At 38.2% G+C, this 21075-nt stretch overlaps 1 long non-coding RNA gene across 1 annotated transcript; it reads left to right on the forward strand.

Moving 5' to 3' along the window:
* The first annotated feature begins 19383 nt into the window (after positions 1-19383).
* On the forward strand, positions 19384-20506 carry LOC136282084 (uncharacterized). Its single transcript, XR_010718078.1, has 3 exons — positions 19384-19535; positions 20085-20182; positions 20444-20506. It is a non-coding gene; the product is annotated as an uncharacterized lncRNA (long non-coding RNA).
* Positions 20507-21075: the final 569 nt, after the last annotated feature.

The following is a 21075-nucleotide window of genomic DNA, read 5'->3' on the forward strand; positions in this document are numbered from 1 at the left end:
CAAACTTGAATTTCTCCCACGTGCTCCTCAAATAGACTTCCTGTTGACGTTTTTGAGTCGTGGGTTTGGATTGCCATGAGTTTTCTTAAAGGAACCGATCACACCCGAAGACTTCCTACTACAAGTAATGAGAATTTGGCGCAATCATTAAAGCGTGGTGTTGTCAAGTGCCTTAACAAGCGCCTTGACCAGCGCCTTTAAAACCATGTCCTGGAGGGGCTCCAAATGACCGTTCAATCTTAAAATTAGCTAATGTAGACTAGCCGAGTCTACATGCAAAATTTGAGCCAAATCGGTGAACCTGCTTGTCCGACCAGCCTCTCGGTTTGCAATTGGACAACTAGTTTAAACAGAGTGTTCATGAACACCTTATCGCGTCCAAACGCATCGGAAAAATCTGCCGTTGTATCGGTAATACTAGGATTAAATACTGGTCTTAAAGACTTGTGCCATTTTAATTCCAACAAATCTGATGTTCATGACAAGAATTAATTATAACTTGGTATAATTCCTCCAAAAGTTAATTAAAATTTCCATTGGACTGAAACTAAGATAATCGAACAATCAAACGACCAATTATTTTTCAAGTTCTATGGAAATTTTTACAAAAACATATGGCTTTAATAGCTTTATGTAAACCTTAAGGCAAAAACCGATTGAAAAAATCTGATGTTCGTGACACAAGAACTAATTATAACTAGGAAAAATTCCTCCAAAAGTTAATTGAAATTTTCGCTCGACTGTAACTAAGATAATCGAACAATCAAACGACCAATTATTTTTCAAGTTCTATGGAAATCTTTACACATGCATATGGCTGCAATACTTTATATAAACCTTAAGGCAAAAACCGATTGAGAAAAAAAAAATTGCAAAAACATTTTGGGAAAACGTTTTCCAGGTGTATCAACTTAAACGTAAATGTAACACCTAAAAACTTGTTTACAGATAACAACCTCGTTCATGTTAGATAAAAAAATGTGATAATGATTTCAAGACATCACTGATTAAAAAAAATTACTTTAAGCTACTTCAAACAATTCCTTAAAGATCAAAACAATGCAAAGTCTTTTTTCTTCGGCGTGTCCAAAATCCTAATAGCTCATAAGAGTATTTAAGACAAATAGAGAATCAACTTATAACAAAAAAAAAAATCCGTATGGGCTCTTGAAGGCTCTTTCGGCTTTCCCTGCTTTTAATAGAGGACTCTTACAGAGATTTTATAGGTAGCCTTGTGGTTTCAGTTCCAAATATCAACGTTTGCAAGCAACTTTTTACTTCCTTAGGTTTCATATTTTCTATGATACAGCTCCAATTCTCACTGCCTTAACTGAAAAGTAAAAAAGGCATAATTTAGAGAGAATCGTGGAGTTCACTTAAAAATTTTTCATTCGGCTTTACGACATGAAACGATAAACTACCCAACAATTATTATAGCAGAAATATATGTTTTACTCCTATCAAATTATAGAATAAAAAGTCTGTGTCCAATCAATTTTAAAGCATCTCAATTTCTTCAGGAAAAAAGAAACTCCTAAACTCTACACAGCAAGAAAACAACAAAAGCATTTATGATCAAATATATTTCTATAATTTGGATTTAAAGTTACTTTGCATTGCGTAAATGTTATGAAAAGAGTAATTACATGGGTCGGCAACTAAATGTCCTTGAAATCAAGTTTGACGTCGTCACTAATGAGTACATATGGCGCCCAGTACTTCTCCTCCTTGAAGGTTTCAGAATCTCTAATACACTTCATGGCCTGATTGAGAGCTTCACTTGCCTTCTTGCCTTTAACAAGTGCATCGCAGAAGAAACTCATGAACTCCAGGGTTCCCTCGTCACCTATCGTCCACAAGGCCACGACAGATGTAGCGCCAGCACCCAAGAATGTTCGGGCGATGCCGACCACACCCTCGGCAATGACCTCCCCACGAGCACTGTGACAACAGCTTAGAACAACCAGTCGCGCCCGCAGCCCAGCTTCCATGACATCTTTCATCGTCAGTAGATAGTCCTTCTCTTGAGGCTGAGGGGTTTCTCTTGTGGTGTTTGGTGCCAGGATAGCTTCACCAGTTTCCATTTTACCATGCGCTGCAATGTGTATTAAAGCCACTGATAAAAGTCGTTTAACACTTATTCTAATTTTCGTATCATTTACTATCAGCCGGGAACCATTTGTCGGACATAACCGCCAATGGTATTCTGAGATTGAAGCGGGCAAAAACGAGTTCGTGTCGCACTTATCGTCGTACTGTTCTTCAAGTACAAGTTTTCAAACCGCTGATATCGCGATAGGAACACCACAAGAGAGAGACTTCATCTTTTGCTGCTTCTACACCTAAACATCCTACAGATGGCACCTGCGCAGAGAGCAGGGGTGACAAACCACGGAGTGAAACACTACACTTTCCCAACAGCCCGTTCGTGGAGGAGTTCCCCGTCGATTATCTACCGGAGTTACCTACAGATCTGGCGACACTGATAGACGACAATCTCCTTCATTGCTGGAAATCTGGCGTTTGCCTTCGTCACCCACGGTTGTTCCTCCTGCTGCACTGCGTCGCCGACACTGGATCTGATCAACAGTTGATTCGAACGGAAGTAAGCCCTTGCCGTCAGGGTTGGAGGGTTTTGAGTTTCGCGGTGGATCACATCGACACGCTCATTCGCAAATGGTACCAAGAGTTATCGACGATGGATGGACAGCAACCCAAAGTCAGGCAGCTTATTCCCTGTATGATGTGCGAAAGACTCGGCCTTGCAACCTCGTCATCATCATCATAAACTTTATTAATGTGTCTTGAATATCTGGCCGACGGGGTTAAAAACCCCTCTGCTAATAGGGGACACTTAATAAAGTTAATAACCTACTAAATATTTTCTATTGAACTATTGAAAAAAAGCCTGATAATATATTTAACAATATAATATAGTTAAAAAACATATTAACTATCAACTGATGGGATAAATGATTAAAAAAACGAAGATTACGAATTACAAAGGATGCAATTAGAACGATTGTCGTCTTCTACCATTACGCTCAAATTAAATTTACGGATACGATTTTTAAAACTAAATAATGATGGGAAGGTTCTAATTTCGCTTGTTAGCTTATTCCACAACTTTGGTCCCAAGTAGGTGAGGGAATGTTTACCATATTTCTAGGTCCTAAATCTGAGGATGGCAAACTCCGTCACCCTTAAGTTGTAGGGTGAACAATGCGTGAGAAATAGCTCACACACTATGGTGTAGCAAAGTTTGTGTTTATATATACGGATTGTAATATCTTGCAGTCTTCTGTTCTGAAGCGTCGTTAGATCACTCTTGTCCAGTAATGCTTGGTAGCTCGACTGCTTATCTAGGAAAACTGCGCGTAGTGCTCTTTCTTGAATCCGTTCGAGCTTTCTTTTATCAGTATCACTACAGAAATGCCAAGTCAGGTGGCAATAGGTTAAGTAAGGCAATATGGTTGATTTACACAGAGTTAATTTAGCATTGGTAGAGATAATTTTTTTAAGCCTCAACATTACGCCTACCTTTTGACTCGCCTACTTACATATTTTACATTTTTTTATTTTACATATATTACATTTTAAGACTCTTAATTTTTTAGCGCCTACTTATTTATATTCTTTCATGTCTCTTAGGCTGTCATCTAAATATAATCTAAGGAATTCCAGTGATAACCTTTTGCTTAGTTATCCGCGTTTTAAATCTATAGCTACACTAGGTGATCGTTCTTTTACCGGTGCTACACTGAAACTGTGGAATGCGTTACCATTTGACATAAGAAGCGCTAGCACAGTTAGTATTTTTAAAGCCGAGCTAAAAACTCACCTTTTCCGTCATGCATTGTTAGCATATATAGTTGTTTTTATTATTGTGAGTTTACTTTTAATTGTAATTTTAGCTTTTTAACCTTTTTATTTTGTTTTTAATCTTGTCATGCGCATTTGAACATTTTATGGAATTTGCGCATTATAAATTTCCCATTATTATTATTATTATTATTATTATTATTATTATTTCATTAATGTGAGTGTTAAATTTCAACTGTTCGTCTATGGTAACTCCTAGCAAATTAAGACATTCAGAAGTTTCAATGGTGTTTCGTCGAAAGTGTAATCGAATCTTACTATCTGTACAGTTATGCTTTAAAGTCATAGTTTGATATTTGCTCAGGTTTCCTTTTAGCAGATTGCTAGCATATTATTCGGAGGCCTTATTGGCATTCCTCATAAGATTGGTGTTAGCCATTTTCGGGTCCCCCGTTGTTTCATACATTTGATGGTCGATTTCATTTACAAGTTCAAGTTTACCGACTGTCAGCGTCAAAGTGCAAAGTCAGATTTAATCCGTTGTCCCAATCACCCGAGCTGGGAAGTTGATCTTCACAAGGTTGCACCTGATATAATGTTTTATGACGTAGATCCTGACATATTGTTGTCGCACGAAGGCGTTAGGTATAAGGACGCCGACTCGAGTATCCTCGGAAGTGGAGGCTTTGGAAAGGTATCTGTTTCTCCATTACATTGTACCAGTCTTTTTGTAACTGGTGTGAAATTGCGTATTAATGCAATTTATTATGGTTTCGGTGGAAAGAAAGTTTAAAATTTAGAATCGAACTGATGTGGATGGGGGTAAACATATTATCTTCTGTCTTTTTTGCAAATTTATCGTGATAAGGGCGAACAGGAAGGTAACAAATGCAGTGCTACGAACTTTCCTTTTTCCCATGAAACTAGGCGTCCGTTCTAAGACCTCGAGCTTTTTTGTCACCACTCATTCTCGGTTTGCTTTTATTTTGTTTTGTTTTTTTGCCGTTAGCTCCGCCCTGGCTCCCTAGTAGCAGACTCGTCGTTGATTTCCTCGCAGTTAAGGATTTTTTCGCAGCATGAGACGGCCTTGATGAATTTTTCCATAGGGTTAGGGTTAGGCGACTACGAATGGTGTAACAGGCGTCTGCACCTGAAAGAGAGGCTATAAGGCCCCTTTATTGTATGGCAAGGTAGTCCTGAGCTGAATCCAAGCGTCCTGATTCGCTCTTACTTGGTCGGGATTTTGCCATACGGACCGTTTCCACGGAAACGGTCATAAGCCATGCCTTTTTCGTCGCGAAAGCTGGGAAATTTAAAGTAAATAAGTTTGGCCCGAGCGCTATATAGTAAGCTACTTATTTACCTCGCTTGCTCGAGCTGCACTGGGGAATATTGGTCTTTGGTCAGTTTCGCACGGACCTCGTGCCAATATTCCTTAGTGGGACCCTCGCACTCGGTCAGTAAGAAGTTATTCCTCTATGGGTTTCTGGAAGCATGCCTAAGAGACGGCAGTAGACCGCCATCAACCGGCCTTTAGTAAAATCCCCGGGTAAGGATATACCTTCAAGCTCTCTCAGCAAGTATCGCAAGAAAAACTCAAACAGGAAATGTAAAACAAAGGCCAAAATTGTTGATATAGTCTTCTTATCTCTCAGGTCGTTCGCGGGGAATGCCGAGGACAGGCAGTCGCCATCGAGTTCTACATTAAAAGTGATGAATCCAAACCCTTCAGGCATTACCACGAGGCGCGCAAGGAACTGAACAAGCTGCTTCGTGTACGACAGCATCCTTTCCTTACCAACATCATCAGTGTGTCTTTGTGCCTCTTGTGCCTTGTGCTGGAACTAGCAGAGCGCGGGGCTCTCACCGAGATCTTATCCAGCCCAAAGTTGCTTGATCGCATTGTCCTCTTTCAGACTGCATATCAAGTTGCAGACGCACTGAGATTCCTTCATGGCATAGATGTCATCTATAGAGACTTAAAACCGGAAAACGTCCTTGTTTGGTCCTTGGAGGAACACGCTGATCTTCACGTCAAGCTCATTGATTTTTGCACGGGGAACTTCGCGACTTCGACTGGTTTGATTTCATGCGCTGGATCTCCCGGTAACCATGCACCTGAGATGTTGGAATCAGCAAACAAAGAGGAATACACCTTTCAAGTAGACGTATATTCGTATGCGATCCTCCTTTACCGAATTATCACCCGCTTAATTCCGTTCATCGGATACGATTTAGGTGCAAAAATCAACGCGGCTGTAATTGCTGGAGAGCATCCGCAGTGGAAACACGTTCCGGTAGCGACTTTCGGCTTTCCGACGCTTACCGAGCTTATGCTTTGATGCTGGTCGGGTAGGCCGACCAAGAGACCGACGACCGCTAAAATAACCGAGCAAGTCTGTCATCCCACGTTCCAGTGTTTGATAGCCAAGCAGCTTATCCCCTCAGTCTGTGCGTCATGCTTGTCTCGTGCAAGATTCCCTTGATCTGTGGTTAGCTTGTGATGACCACACGGGCAACCGAATTTTTGTCTACGATGGTCGCACACTCAGCACCAAGTTTTCTTTCTCAATTGAAACCTATCAAGAGCAGCGTCTCTTGTTTCAGATCCAGTACATGCATATTATGGCACCTTTAATCGCTGCCCGTGGAGAGTTTGCCTTGGTCAACTCTTACTACACTTGGAGTGAGTCGCGTTACAAGTACGTGGCATCCATGAGATTCGACCAACAAGTTAGCTGCGTCGCATCAAACGATGAGTACGTGTATGTTGGACTTTACGATGGAAATGAGCATTGTATCTTGGAAACAGATATGAAGAAGAGCTTCAGGAAACGTGCTTTTCACAGCTTCAATGTTGGACGCCACCGAATTCTGGTACTCACAGCAGCACAGGATAAGCTGTCCACGAGCCGATTCATTTATAGATAATTAACGAAACCAGGCGAAATGGAGGCTTTCGACATCGACGTCGTATGGTACGGTGGCCCTGAGGGACTGGAGAACAACCCACAAACGCAAATCTCCTTTCTAAAGGTTTCTCGTGACGAAAAAAGCGTTTTGTCTGTGAGCAGGTCCGTACTCAGCAAATGGGATTCAGAGAACAGGCAGAACCACTTCAGCGTTGACTGCGCAGTGTTCTAAGGAGTCTCTCTGCGGAATCCGAGTCACACAAAGATCACGATGACGCAGTTGCGTGTATTACCTGCGTGGAGCCCACCACCCATCTATTTGGGTGGGCATTGCGAATGGCCACATAATGATATTTGATTCGGAAACAGAACATCTACTCACTTGGTTTCATCCTTTTGATGAAACGCGTAGTCTGACCGTTATCAATTCTCCTGATCCCTGCGGCACTGAGCAAGGATACGTCATAAGTACCGGGAAAGGATTAAGACCGGACGGATTAGGCCCGGTATGCGAACTTTCGGCGGAACGGGTGACATAAATCCTGAGGGAAGATACAAATCGTAAAGTGAGTTAACCGGTACGAAAGAAGATTCACAGAAGAAATTCAACAGGAAGAAAACCCAGGACTCCTACTCCGCCCATAGACGAGCAAGAAAAACGATACCGTAGACTTAAACCCTACTTTGCGGTCGAAATGTTCCATGATGATGTGGGAACTGTTGTCCAAGAATGGCTTCGCAAGAGTAGAAGCCAAAAGCGGCCGAGGACGCTTTTCTTCCAGCCACAGTACCAAAGCAAAAAGTAGTGATCAGCCCTTGCAGAATGGCGATGAAAGTAATCAACAGTGAAAGTTAGAGAGAGTTCATTTTCATGGTCTCATGCTTTGAAGATCAGGTAAAAATACCCTGAAGAGACTGGCTAGCATATGACGGGTGTCGGGGCAAGCGCGTTAGCTCGACCATTTAAACCAGAGTGGTTTCTGATTCTTATTTCCATTCATTGCGTGGAATAAAATAATAGAGAACTGCTGGCTTGTCCAGTTTTCGGTAAATACAGTCTTTCCAACTTGGGTCTCAGGGTCTGTCTTCTTTCCATCGGCTAAGGTAGAAGAGAGAGAGACAGGTCAGAAGTGGGAAGAATAGAAAGCATAAAAACGTCTCATCTGTTTTGGTGTAAAGAAAATTCAATTGAGGTGCCTTGATGTTGCTTGTGTACAATGTGGGCCAAATTCTATGTTATAGGAGGTCTTGGCTTTTTCTCCTTCTCCCGGCTTTGTAACCGACCCTTTTCCCTCCTTCCTCCTTCTTTTCCTACTTTCCCCTTTATTTGGTTACAGTAAAAGTCTAATATGCGTTGAAATCTCTGTATGACCACTTTAAAACAAGCAACGCCTCACAGACCTCTTTGCACTGGATACACCTCAGACACGAGTGCAACTTTGAAACTGTTGAATTATGCAATTCTTATTAATAGCCTGTTAGTGGAGTATTTTGCATATGGTTGGGTAAACAGAGTAAGACAGAAGATCGACTGCCAGCATTTCACTTCCTTACACTAATTAAGACCATAAAGCGTTAATCTCGTACTCGTGATTATTCATCTCAAAGACTTTCGAGGCTCTTTTTCCGACCCCGCGTAACCTTTGTCGTGGAAACTTTCATACAAGTTAACTCTCTTTACTCGAATTGCCTTTCCTGACAAGTCAAAGCGAAAAATTATGTGGCCCGAAACACTGAGAGACTCTGGGACTTTTTTGTATTGTTGTTGTGATGGGAGGGCAGGGAGCTTCATAGTTTAGTCCCCTTCAGGTTTCGCTAGTTAAGGGTCGTTTAGGTACATTTCCCAACTACAGTGCTTTGTATCTCAAAAAAAAATTATGATGAAACGGTTTCTTCACGGCCGTTGGCGTCTTCGCAGAACAGGTGTTAAACTCAAATGTTTTGAGGAATCATAAATCTTCTTTTTGAGATGAACCTATAAAACAATTAAATATTTATCGTTGAAACCGAGAATATTCTTTGTATTTCCAATGCCCTATCAACAAAATTGTACCAAAAGCCGGAATTTCACAAAAAGAAGGCATAGAATTTTGTAATCGATGAATATCGTGATCGGGAAAGAGGTAACTGTTGAGAATATTTGATCAAAAATTCCACTCAAAACTAGTTTTTGTATTTCTAGGAGTTCACCGGAATATTCCATGGTTATAAGTCAGTAGACACACATTTAACTAGGGAGGTTCTCGCCTTAATATTACTTTAAATGTAATTCTTCATGAATTTCTGTTTCTAGCGCGCGCTTAAAAGAAAAAGCTGCTATTATGACGCACTCTGATCATAAAACAGACTCGGGGAAAACATTACAAAGGCCAAGATGGTTTTTGTAACGTCTTGGATAAGTTTTTTTACATTCGCATGTTTCAGGGACTATTTTTGGCAGAGGTCAGAAACTGAATGCAAAGAAAGGTAGGTCTTTAATCATTCAGTCCAATTTCGATAAAAGTTTTAAGTTTGTAAATAAACAACGGAAAACTTTTACAGACTGATTGTGCGGCTTGATTTATCAAACTATTAAATTGCTTCACTAGCTACCCGACATTAATGTGAACATTCAAGAGTTTAAGTTCAAAATATGTGTTTGAGGCAGGCTCAAGGTATTTAACATCTTAATGCACTAAATAAATGGAAAGAACAAGGCTTTATTTTTGCAAAACTTGTGTTGCGACCAAGTATTAATGGTAGTCGTCATTGTGACGCTAATATTTCTTTTTTTCAGTTTTGAAGAGGAAGCCCGCAAGAAAGATGGAGAACAGCAAAGACAGGTATTCTGATTTCTTTGTAATGCCGTGTCAACGTAGCAGATTGATTATTATTATTATTATTATTATTTTTTAAAGCTTCTGATGAGGAAGGATTACATGCTAACAACTGAATTGCGTAGAGCGGGCCCGGCATAATTATCGAAAACTCCAAACCCCAACAAAACAAAATTTAAAAGTTTCATCAGAACTATTTATTTGGGCCATATTCAATTTCAGAGGTACTAATGCAAAAAGATTTTCTTTAATTGTATTTTTCAAAGAAGAAAATAAACTATGAAAATTGTCAAGAGAAGATAAGAATCACACCATGATGGGGAAAAAAAACAAATCGAATGGGAAAAAAAACAAATCGAGCAAGTCTTTAGTTTACTTTTTTTTCAGTTGTCAAGGTTTCGACAACACCCATTATAAAAAGGAGAGGACATTTCTGAAAGTAGAACGCATAATAAATAGCAAGTACATGATTCCGTTTCTCTCCTGACAAATTAGAGCTGCAACGTTAATTCAACGGGTTCGAAGCCTATATGGTTGACTTTAGAGCTCTAATATTTCAGACTCTTTGAAAATCTAATCAATCTTTGTCCAATATATCACAAATGAAAAAACTTTGAATGATAAAACCCTTGTTTTACTCACCCACCGAAGCGGCGCAGCAGTGTTTTTAAAAGCTGCCAACTTGTCAACTAGTGTCATATGCTTTAAACATTTTTAAATGGAATATCTTCCTTGAGGAAATTAAGATGTAGTTTACTTGTAACTTTCTAAATTTTACTTTGTAGAAAGTGGAAAGTAGCGGATTGATATAAAGGTAGCCATTAGGGGGGAATGATTTTCCGTCTCTGTCTTTTCTTTGAGGGGCTATTGGAGAATATTTTCCATTTTTGAAATTCCATTACAGCATTGCAGCATGCAAAACAAAAATTTATATTCACAGAAAACTTTTAAACTAAACTGAGCAAGCAGCGTAACATATTGATTAATTGCTTCAGATTTCTCAATTTAATTTCTTCTAAGTGAAATAAAGCTGTCAGGGACTGTCTATTTGCTCGAGTTGTCACACATCTTGTTACACCCTCCGTCAGTCGGGTTTTTGAATCGGCTGTTTGGACGCACTCAAGTTACCGAAACGTTATGAAAAGGTTGCCGTCATAAGGAGGTGGGCGTTGGGAGGTGGAAGTTACTCTTGAGAGAAAGACATTGTTGGAATGTGGCATTTGTTAAAAGTTAATCGTTGTTGAGAAAGTTCCCGTTGTAGGGAGCAGACCGTTTTCAAAACGTTGGGCGCAGCAGTTCCACAGAAAAAAATAGACCGTTGATATCAACATCAACAGAATATGAAGTTTTTAAGATGATGAAACTGGAAGTTTATGCGATGATCATGGATATTTTGGATGCTGATATTAACTGTTGATATCAAAATGTTTGTCCTTTTTGCAGAATGAATGCGCGTCCATAATTCAACGGGCTTGGCGTCGACTAATATTAAAAAGACTTGAATTTCAGGTAATTTGATATAGTAATAACAGTATGAACACAGTTATACATGGTAAATTCAATCATTTAATTTTATGGAGCGATTTCAGTTGTATAAAATGGTGGGATTATTTTAAAATAAAAAGGGAAGGGGGGTTCCAAAGGTTAACATTAAAATATTTATTTCAAGATGTTTACAATGAATTCGCATTGAAGGAAATCCAAATCGAGAGTGGAATATTTCACTCCATATAAGTGCTTATGGTGACATCTTATTACACTCACAATGAAAATAAATAGATAAGAAAAAACAAAAAAAAAACAAACAAACAAACAAACGTGATGCTTGTGAAAAACATCCTAACCGAAACTGAACCAGCAATATGTCATTGTGAGGGGGTGGCTGTTGTAAGAAAGAGGCGGTTCATGGGAAGGTGTTCTGTGTAGAGAGGTGGCCCTTCTGAAGAGGTGGTCATTTTTAGGAAGGCAGCCGGTGTACAGAGGTAACCGTTTTAGGCGGATGAGTGCAGAAGAGACTTTTCGTATAAAGTAGATCTCTATTATGTACTTCGACATGGCGTGACGACTTTAAGATGCTGATATTTTATACTGACATTATCAAAATTGTTGTTTACTTTGCAGAATTAATGTGCCGTTAAGATTCAAAAGGCGTCACGTCTTTTAAATCTTAACTGCAAGTTTCATTATTTTTAAAACTTTCTCGGCGATTTTAGTTTTAGTCTGATCTAACAAGTTGAGATTATTTCTAAAAGGTATTATTTGCTCCCTTTCGACTCCATGGCCTTATCAGGGAAATGGATTCACAATTTTCATCAGTATATAATTACTTATCAGTTTGTAATTACTGCTTTTCTCCTGACAGATTGAGGCTGTCAAATTAATACAGAGAGCTTGGAGAAAGCATAGAAGAACGAGGAGGGTAATAATTTTTAGCCCTAATATTCTGTATTTTTCATCCTTTATCTGTAGTCCGTGTTCAACTTCTACATTTTTAATCCTCCACATAGACCAAAAAAATTGACTGTAAGGGGAGAGAATTTTTTGTTTTTGAAAACACATCTTGTTGCACCCCCCGTCAGTCGGGTTTTTGAGTCGGCTGTTTGGACGCACTCAAGTTACCGAAACGTTGTGAAAAGGTTGCCGTCATAAGGAGGTGGGCGTTGTGAGGTGGATGTTGCTCTTGTGACGAGGGCATTGTTGAAATATGGCGTTTGTTAAAAGTTAATCGTTGTTGAGAAAGTTCCCGTTGTAGGGAGAAGACCATTTTTAAAACGTTGGCCGCAGCGGTTCCACTGGAAAAAATAAACCTTTGATATCAACATCAACAGAATATGAAGTTTTTAAGATGATGAAACTGGAAGTTTATGCGATGATCATGGATGTTTTAGATGCTCATATTAACTGTTGATATGATAATAATTGTTGTTTACTTTGCAGAATGAATGCGCGTCCATAATTCAAAGGGGTTGGCGTCGGCTAAAATTAAAAAGACTTGAATTTCAGGTAATTTGATATAGTAATGACAGTATGATGACAGTTATACATGGTAAATTCAATCATTTAATTTTATGGAGCGATTTCAGTTGTATAAAATGGTGGGATTATTTTAAAAATAAAAAGGGAAGGGGGTTCCAAAGGTTAACATTAAAATTTTTCTTTCAAGTAGTTTACAATGAATTCACTTTTTTAAAGGAAATCCAAACCGAGAGTGAGATATTTCACTCCATGTACACTGGGCTTCAACTTTCCAACTCTTTAAACGTGCTTATAGTGACTTGTTATTACAATCACAATGAAAATAAATAGATTAGAAAAAACTAAACAAAACAAACAAACAAACAGTGATGCTTGTGAAAAACATCCTAATCGAGACTGAACCAGCAAGGTACAGAAGTTAAATCATATTTAATAGCGTCCCTTAATTAAGTATTGTAGACATTTTATCCACTCTTTAGTGAAGTAAAGCCGACAGGGTTCTCAGTAACAAATATTTTTCTAAATTGGGCCTTGAGGAAAGGGGAGTTTCGTTGCAGTTGGGACGCGCTTTAGTTGCTGTGTCATTGTGAGGGGATGGCTGTTGTAAGAAAGAGACGGCTGGGAAGGTGTCTTGTGTAGAGGGGTGGCCCTTCAGAGGAGGTGCCCATTTCTAGGAAGGTAGCCGGTGTACAGAGGTGACCGTTGTAGGCGGATGACTGCCGAAGACACTTTTCGTAGAAAGTAGACCTCTATTATGTACTTGAACATGGCGTGACGACTTTAAGATGCTGATATTTTATACCGACATTATCAAAATTGTTGTTTACTTTGCAAAATAAATGTGCCGTTAAGATTCAAAAGGCGTCACGTCTTTTTCATCTTCATTGAACTTTTATTCTGCAAATTCGTTGCCATAAATTGAGAAGATTAAAATGAGAAGAGCTCAAACTCAAGGTACTAGGAGATAGTAATGGCGGTTGGTGCAGAGTTAGATGGCAAGTTTCATCATTCAACTTTCTCGGCGATTTTAGTTGTAATCTGATCCAACAAGATGAGATTCTTTTTAAAAGGCATTATTTGCTCCTTTTTGACTTCATGGCTTCATCAGGGAAATGGATTCACAATTACCATCAGTATATATTTACCTATCAACATATAATTACTGCTTTTCTCCTGACAGATTGAGGCTGTCAAATTAATACAGAAAGCTTGGAGGAAGCATCGAAGAACGAGGAGGGTAATAATTTTTAGCCATAATATTCTGTATTTTTCATCCTTTATCTGTAGTCCATGTTCAACTTCTACATTTTTAATCCTCCACATAGACCAGAAAAATTGACTGTAAGGGGAGAGAATTTTGTTGTCTTTGAAAACACATCTTGTTACACCCCCGTCAGTCGGGTTTTTGAATCGGCTGTTTGGACGCACTCAAGTTACAGAAACGTCGTGAAAAGGTTGCCGTCATAAGGGGGTGGGCGTTGTGAGGTGGTTGTTGCTCTTGAGACGAGGGCATTGTTGGAATATAGCGTTTGTTAAAAGTTAATCGTTGTTGAGAAAGTTCCCCTTGTAGGGAGAAGACTATTTTCAAAACGTTGGTCGCAGCGGTTCTACAGAAAAAAATAGACCTTTGATATCTACATAAACAGGATATGAAGTCTTATGATGATGAAACTGGAAATTTGATGCGATAATCATGGATATTTTAGATGCTCATATTAACTGTTGATATCATAATATTTGCTTTCTTTGCAGAATGAATGCGCGTCCATAATTCAACGGGCTTGGCGTCGACTAAAATTAAAAAGACTTGAATTTCAGGTAATTTGATATAGTAATAACAGCATGATCACAGTTATACATGGTAAATTCAATCATTTAATTTTATGGAGCGATTTCAATTATATAAAATGGTGGGATTGTTTTAAAATAAAAAGGGAAGGGGGTTCCAAAAGTTAACATCAAAAATTTTCTTTCAAGTAGTTTACAATGAATTCGCTTTTTTAAAGGAAATCCAAACCGAGAGTGAGATATTTCACTCCATGTATGCTGGGCTTCAACTTTACAACTCTTCAAACGTGCTTATGGTGACATCTTATTAAAATCACAATGAAAATAAATAGATTAGAAAAAACTAAACAAGACAAACAAACAAACAAACAAAACAAACAAACAGTGATGCTTGCGAAAAATTTCCTAATCGAGACTGAACCAGCAAGGTACAGAAGTTAAATCATATTTCATAGCAGGGTTGGTCATCCCTTAATTAAGTATTGTAGAAATTTCATCAATTCTTTAGTGATGTAAAGCCGACAGGGTTCTCAGTAACAAATATTTTTTCTAAATTGGGCCTTGACGAAAGAAGAGTCTCGTTGAAAGTTGCTGTGTCATTGTAAGGGGGTGGCTGTTGTAAGAAAGAGGCGGTTCATGGGAAGGTGTTCTGTGTGGAGAGGTGGCCCTTCTCCAGGGTTGGTCATTTCTAGGAAGGTAGCCGGTGTACGGCTTAACTGCAAGTTTCATTATTTTTAAAACTTTCTCGGCGATTTTAATTGTAGTCTGATCCAACAAAATGAGATTCTTTCTAAAAGGCATTATTTGTTACCTTTCGACTCCATAGTCTTATCAGGAAAATGGATTCACAATTATCATCAGTATATAATTACTTATCAGAATATAAATACGGCTTTTCTCTTGACAGAACAAGGCCGTCAAATTAATACAGAAGGCTTGGAGAAAGCATCGAAGAACGAGGAGGGTAATAATTTTTAGCCATAATATTCTGTATTTTTCATATTTTATCTGTAGTCCGTGTTCAACTTCTGCATTTTTAATCCTCCACATAGACCAGAAAAATTGACTCCAAGGGGAGAGAATTTTGTTGTCTTTGAAAACACATCTTGTTACACCCTCGTCAGTCGGGTTTTTGAATCAGCTGTCTGAACGCATTCAAGTTACCGAAACGTTGTGAAAAGGTTGCCGTCATAAGGGGGTGGGCGTTGTGAGGTGGATGTTGCTCTTGAGACGAGGGCATTGTTGGAATATGGTGTTTGTTAAAAGTTAATCGTTGTTGAGAAAGTTCCCGTTGTAGGGAGAAGACCATTTTCAAAACGTTGGCCGCAGCGGTTCTACAGAAAAAAATAGACCTTTGATATCTACATAAACAGAATATGAAGTCTTAAGATGATGAAACTGGAAATTTGATGCGATAATCATGGATATTTTAGATGCTCATATTAACTGTTGATATCATAATGTTTGTTCTCTTTGCAGAATGAATGCGCGTCCATAATTCAACGGGCTTGGCGTCGACTAAAATTAAAAAGACTTGAATTTCAGGTAATTTGATATAGTAATAACAGCATGATCACAGTTATACATGGTAAATTCAATCATTTAATTTTATGGAGTGATTTCAGTTATATAAAATGGTGGGATTATTTTAAAATAAAAAGGGAAGGGGGTTCCAAAAGTTAACATCAAACATTTTCTTTCATGTGGTTTACAATAAATTCGCTTTTTTAAAGGAAATCCAAATCGAGAGTGAGATATTTCACTCCATGTAGACTGGGCTTCAACTTTACAACTCTTCAAACCTGCTTATGGTGACATCATCTCATTACAATTACAATGAAAATAAATAGATTAGAAAACCAAACAAAACAAAACAAAACAAAACAAACTAACAAACAAACGAACAGTGATGCTTGTGAAAAACATCCTAACCGTGACTGAACCAGCAAGGAACAGAAGTTAAATCATTTTTCATAGCGTCCCTTAATTAGGTACTGCAAAAATTTCACCCACTCTTTAGTGATATAAGGCTGACAGGGTTCTCAGCAACAAATATTTTTCTAAACTGGCCCTTGACGAAAGATGAGTCTCGTTGCAGTTGGGACGCGCTTTAGTTGCTGTGTCATTGTGAGGGGGTGGCTGTTGTAAGAAAGAGGCGGTTCATGGGTAGGTGTCCTGTGTAGAGAGGTGGCCCTTCTGAGGAGGTGGTCATTTCTAGGAAGGCAGCCGGTGTACGGAGGTGACTGTTGTAGGCGGATGACTGCAGAAGAGACTTTTCGTATAAAGTAGACCTCTATTATGTAGTTCAACAAGGCGTGACGACTTTAAGACGCTGATATTTTATGCTGACATTATCAAAATTGTTATTTACTTTGCAGAATAAATGTGCCGTTAAGATTCAAAAGGCGTCACGTCTTTTAAATCTTAACTGCAAGTTTCATTATTTTTAAGACTTTCTCGACGATTTTAGCTGTAATCCGATCCAATAAGATGAGATTCTTTCTAAAAGACATTATTTGTTCCCTTTCGACTCCATGGCCTTATCAGGGGAATGGATTCACAATTATCATCAATATATAATTACTTATCAGTATATAAATAATGCTTTTCTCCTGACAGATTGAGGCCGTCAAATTAATTCAGAAAGCTTGGAGAAAGCATCGAAGAACGAGGAGGGTAATAATTTTTAGCCATAGTATTCTGTATTTTTCATATTTTATCTGTAGTCCGTGTTCAACTTCTACATTTTTAATCACAAAGACACAAAAAATTGACTGTAAGGGGAGAGAATTTTTTGTCTTTGAAAAAATTACTAGTGCTTAATTATTCCAGAATGGACAAGAAAAAAAATAAATGATTTTATTACTAAAAAATGACAAACGTGAATTGAGATCATCCTGGATTATCTACACAATTAAACTTTATCACTATATAAGTACTGCCTTTCTCCTAACAGATCAAAGCAACCAAATTAACACAGCAAGCTTGGAGAGACTACCAAACTGGACGAAGGGTAATAATTTTTAGCCTCATTGATCTAAAGTTTACTTATTTAATCTGTAGTCCGTTTTCAACTTTTACATTTTTAAACATCCCAAAAACCAAAAAATATTGACCGTAAAGGGAGTGAATTTTTTGTCTTTAAAAAAATTACAAGTGCTTATTTATTCCAGATTGAAGAAGAAAAGAATGATTGATTTTGTTACTAATAAATAACAAACGTGAAAAAAACAATACAGTATTGAGATCATACTGGTTTATCTACACAATTAAACTTTATCAGTATATAATTACTTCTTTTCTCCTGACAGCTCAAAGCAACCAAACTAATACCGAAAGCTTGGAGAGAGTACAGAACTAGACGAAGGGTAATAATTTTTTGCCTTAGTGATCTAAATTTTACTTATTTCATCTGTAGTCCGTGTTCAACTTCTGCATTCTTAAACATCCCAAAGACCAAAAAAAATTGACCGCAAGGGGGGTGAATTTTTTGTCTTCGGAAAAATAACGAGTGCTCGTTTATTCCAAATTGAACAAGCAATCATTTGATTACTTATAAATGAAAAGCGTGAAAAAATGTAATTTATGACGTTTGAGTGACATGGGAACGTGCCATCAGAAATTAATATTCTGATGGCACGTTGAATAGGTTCGCGTGGCATCATGGAAGTTTCGGATTATTTAAGCGTTTCATGGAAAAATAAAGTCATTGTTGGTCGGTTAGTATTATGTTTGACCACTTTCTTTTTTTTTTCTTTTGTATTAATATGCTTTTCTTTTTTCAAATCCCTGTAAACTATTACGACATTCATTAACTTTTCTTTCTGATTAGCAGCGTAACCAGGTTAGTTTACCCTTTCCTCAGGGTATTGTGCTGCTGTTTGTCGTATCCGGCGTGGCACAGGTTCTTTTTGTAGAACCCTAGGTTTTCAGTGTACAAATGTTAAGATCATTTTAGGATGCTTATACTACAAGACTGGCTGACTCATCCTAAATAAACTTTTCACATTAATTGAATAACTCGTCTGAGTGAAGTCAGAATATAATAATTCAGACAACTTTTCATAATAATGCTTATGCAAAGCAAGTGACTATATTATACAATGCTACAATTAGTTTTAAATTCAATATTTCAAACTTCAATCTTCTCCTCCCCCCTTAATTTCTTATTTCGTAATCACGTGCGGCTCACGTGTGATATAATCTAACGAGATTTGAAGTTGGCATTGCCAGCTGACGCGGACACTTCCGTGTACTCTTTATTTTTGTCTCATTTTCTCAGACTATATACAATTTTTAAGCACCTTTCTAGCCATCTGATTGGCTGTGTTTCTGTAACATTTGATAAATTTATCAGTATTAAAGGCTAAGGGTTTAGCCATGAATGCAGAGCGTTCCCATGCAAATCTTAAGCCACCCGTATCACCATTCCTTGCAATGCACCAATGAAATCAATTAATTTTTTCCATTTTGCTCTGTACAAAGATCCGTAGAAAAAGAAAAAGTCAGGATATGTCCGATTATCCTACCAAAATGCGAAGAGTGGAAGATTTGGACAACGTTGATTTCCAGGACCTAATTGAAGTTAAGAAACTTGGGGAAGGAGGCTTTGGCGAGGTAGGAGATTCTGTTATATAAATAATATAAATATAAATATATATAATATATATTATATATATATATATATATATATATATTGTGGGAGGAAGAAGACAAATAAACTAAAAGTTCATCCTTACAGGCCTGTTTCGTGGTTGCCCACCCATCAGGGGAATTTTTTTTTAGGAATTTTAGGAAAATTAGATACTTAAATTAGAGATAGTTATGACTTGTTTAGTCTCAAGGATTGATTATTTTCAAATTTGATCCATGGTTCAGTCTATCTTCAATTCTTATTAATTTCTTGGGGAAAGAGGGCTGCTGCAACGCGGAGTTGTTCGGCGTTTATAAGACTGGGGAAAACCAAAACTAAAGGTTGCGTCAATTAATGTCACTGCAAATTGCTCAAAGTACTGTTAAGCAGATTCTTTAATGCTTGGCTATTCTATTCCTACTTCAGGTAGCGCAATTTTATTGCCGAAAAACCCATGGATATTACGCAGTAAAAACCTTTAAGGAGAATGAAGCAAACAAATCGATGGTGTTGAAAGAAACATTCATCCTCCTCCACTTGGCCGGGAGTTCCAGGGTTACCCAGTTATGCCGGGCGTTTACCATCAAAGTATGTACCTAAGAAACGGCTTTTGAATACATACAGAAAGGTTGGCTACAGGAACAGATAAAACACGTCCATATTTAGGAATCTTTTACTAGCGTGGCCATGGAACTTTGCACATCGTAACAGTGGAGTGATCATGCCTTCAGGAGGCAACAATAAGCGTGCTGAGGAATTCATTGTTTTAAACTGAACGCAAGTTGAGCCTGCCACTATCTCAGTCAGTTTTTTTTTATTAACGAATAGTTAGTTATCGTTTACGAGCCAATCTTGGGGTCCAAAGGATTTGGGGGGGGGGGGGTCTACTTGATTTTAAGGGGGAAGGGAGGAGGGATTAGTCGTCGTTAACAGGGCATAAGGGAGGAGCTTGAGGAATTTGATTGTCAATGAAATTCCAATGAGGAAGAGTCAGAAAGCCTTAGGGAGAGATTAAATGAATTTTAATGAACGATTCATTAAGTAATTAACGCCAGTTTGTTGAAAAAAGAAACAAAGCATTAATCAACACAGCCGTGATGCTGATGTCAATAAACTAAACAGAATGTTTTGTTTCAGCTCACAAAAACAGCCTTAGCGCTTGAGTATTTGCCCGGTGGGGACTTTGCTGGAGTTCTGCGAGCCCAGGGAGGAAAACTGAGTGAGGAACGCGCCAGGTACGATTTAAATGAAAAGAAGTTTCAACGCCTTGTGAAGGAAAACAGCTGAGCATCCCGGAAGTGTTTAAAATTGTTATCCTAATCGTCACTCATGCTCATTAAATCTTTACCAACATACAGGCTTTTTCTATGCCGCTGTCAACGCATTCAGTTTTAAGTTTGCAGACTTGCAGTTGCTTATTTTCTTCTGACTAAGACCCAGGTTACAACTTAGAAAGTCAATTAAAAGTATTCATACGACAACGTCTGGTATTTCAGGTTTTACGCCGTCGATATCGGCCTGGGATTGAAATATTTGAATTCGAAAAGAGTCATCCACAGGTATGTTTGTGGCATAACGTACTCTGGAATGTCTCATTCTGAAGAAAGATTTGTTTTTTCCCCGGTGTTTTGGAACCCTTTATAAAACAACACAGACGATATTGATAACCATAACAGTAACGACAGAGAAAATGACAACAACAACGATAACAATAACACTGACGACAAGAATAACAGGAACTAGAGGGATTATGGGAATGATAAAGAGAAATGTTTGAAAAATAACGCAGCCAGTATGCACCCATTTCTTTCCGATTGCTACAAGGATACAAAAAAATTTTCTCGTTCATTCCGGCTTAATTCCAATGTCGACTAACTTACCTTCCCTGTCTAACCAGCTTTCTTGATGCAAATTGGCTGAAACATAATGCACCACTAGCGGTCGAGAAAAAGAAAAAAAAACTTGTTTTTTGAAATCGAGGAGCCACAATTGACATGAGCGGTATGGGATTGGAATCGAGAAGGAACGGGTAGAAGATTTTCCATTGTAACAGAAAAATTGATGCAAATCTGTTTTGCCCTGTAATGTACACTAAAAATGAGTGAAAGAAGTTTTTGCCAACTTATTT

Source organism: Pocillopora verrucosa, chromosome 7, assembly GCF_036669915.1.
Source record: "Pocillopora verrucosa isolate sample1 chromosome 7, ASM3666991v2, whole genome shotgun sequence".
In the NCBI taxonomy this organism is placed as follows: Eukaryota; Metazoa; Cnidaria; class Anthozoa; order Scleractinia; family Pocilloporidae; genus Pocillopora; species Pocillopora verrucosa.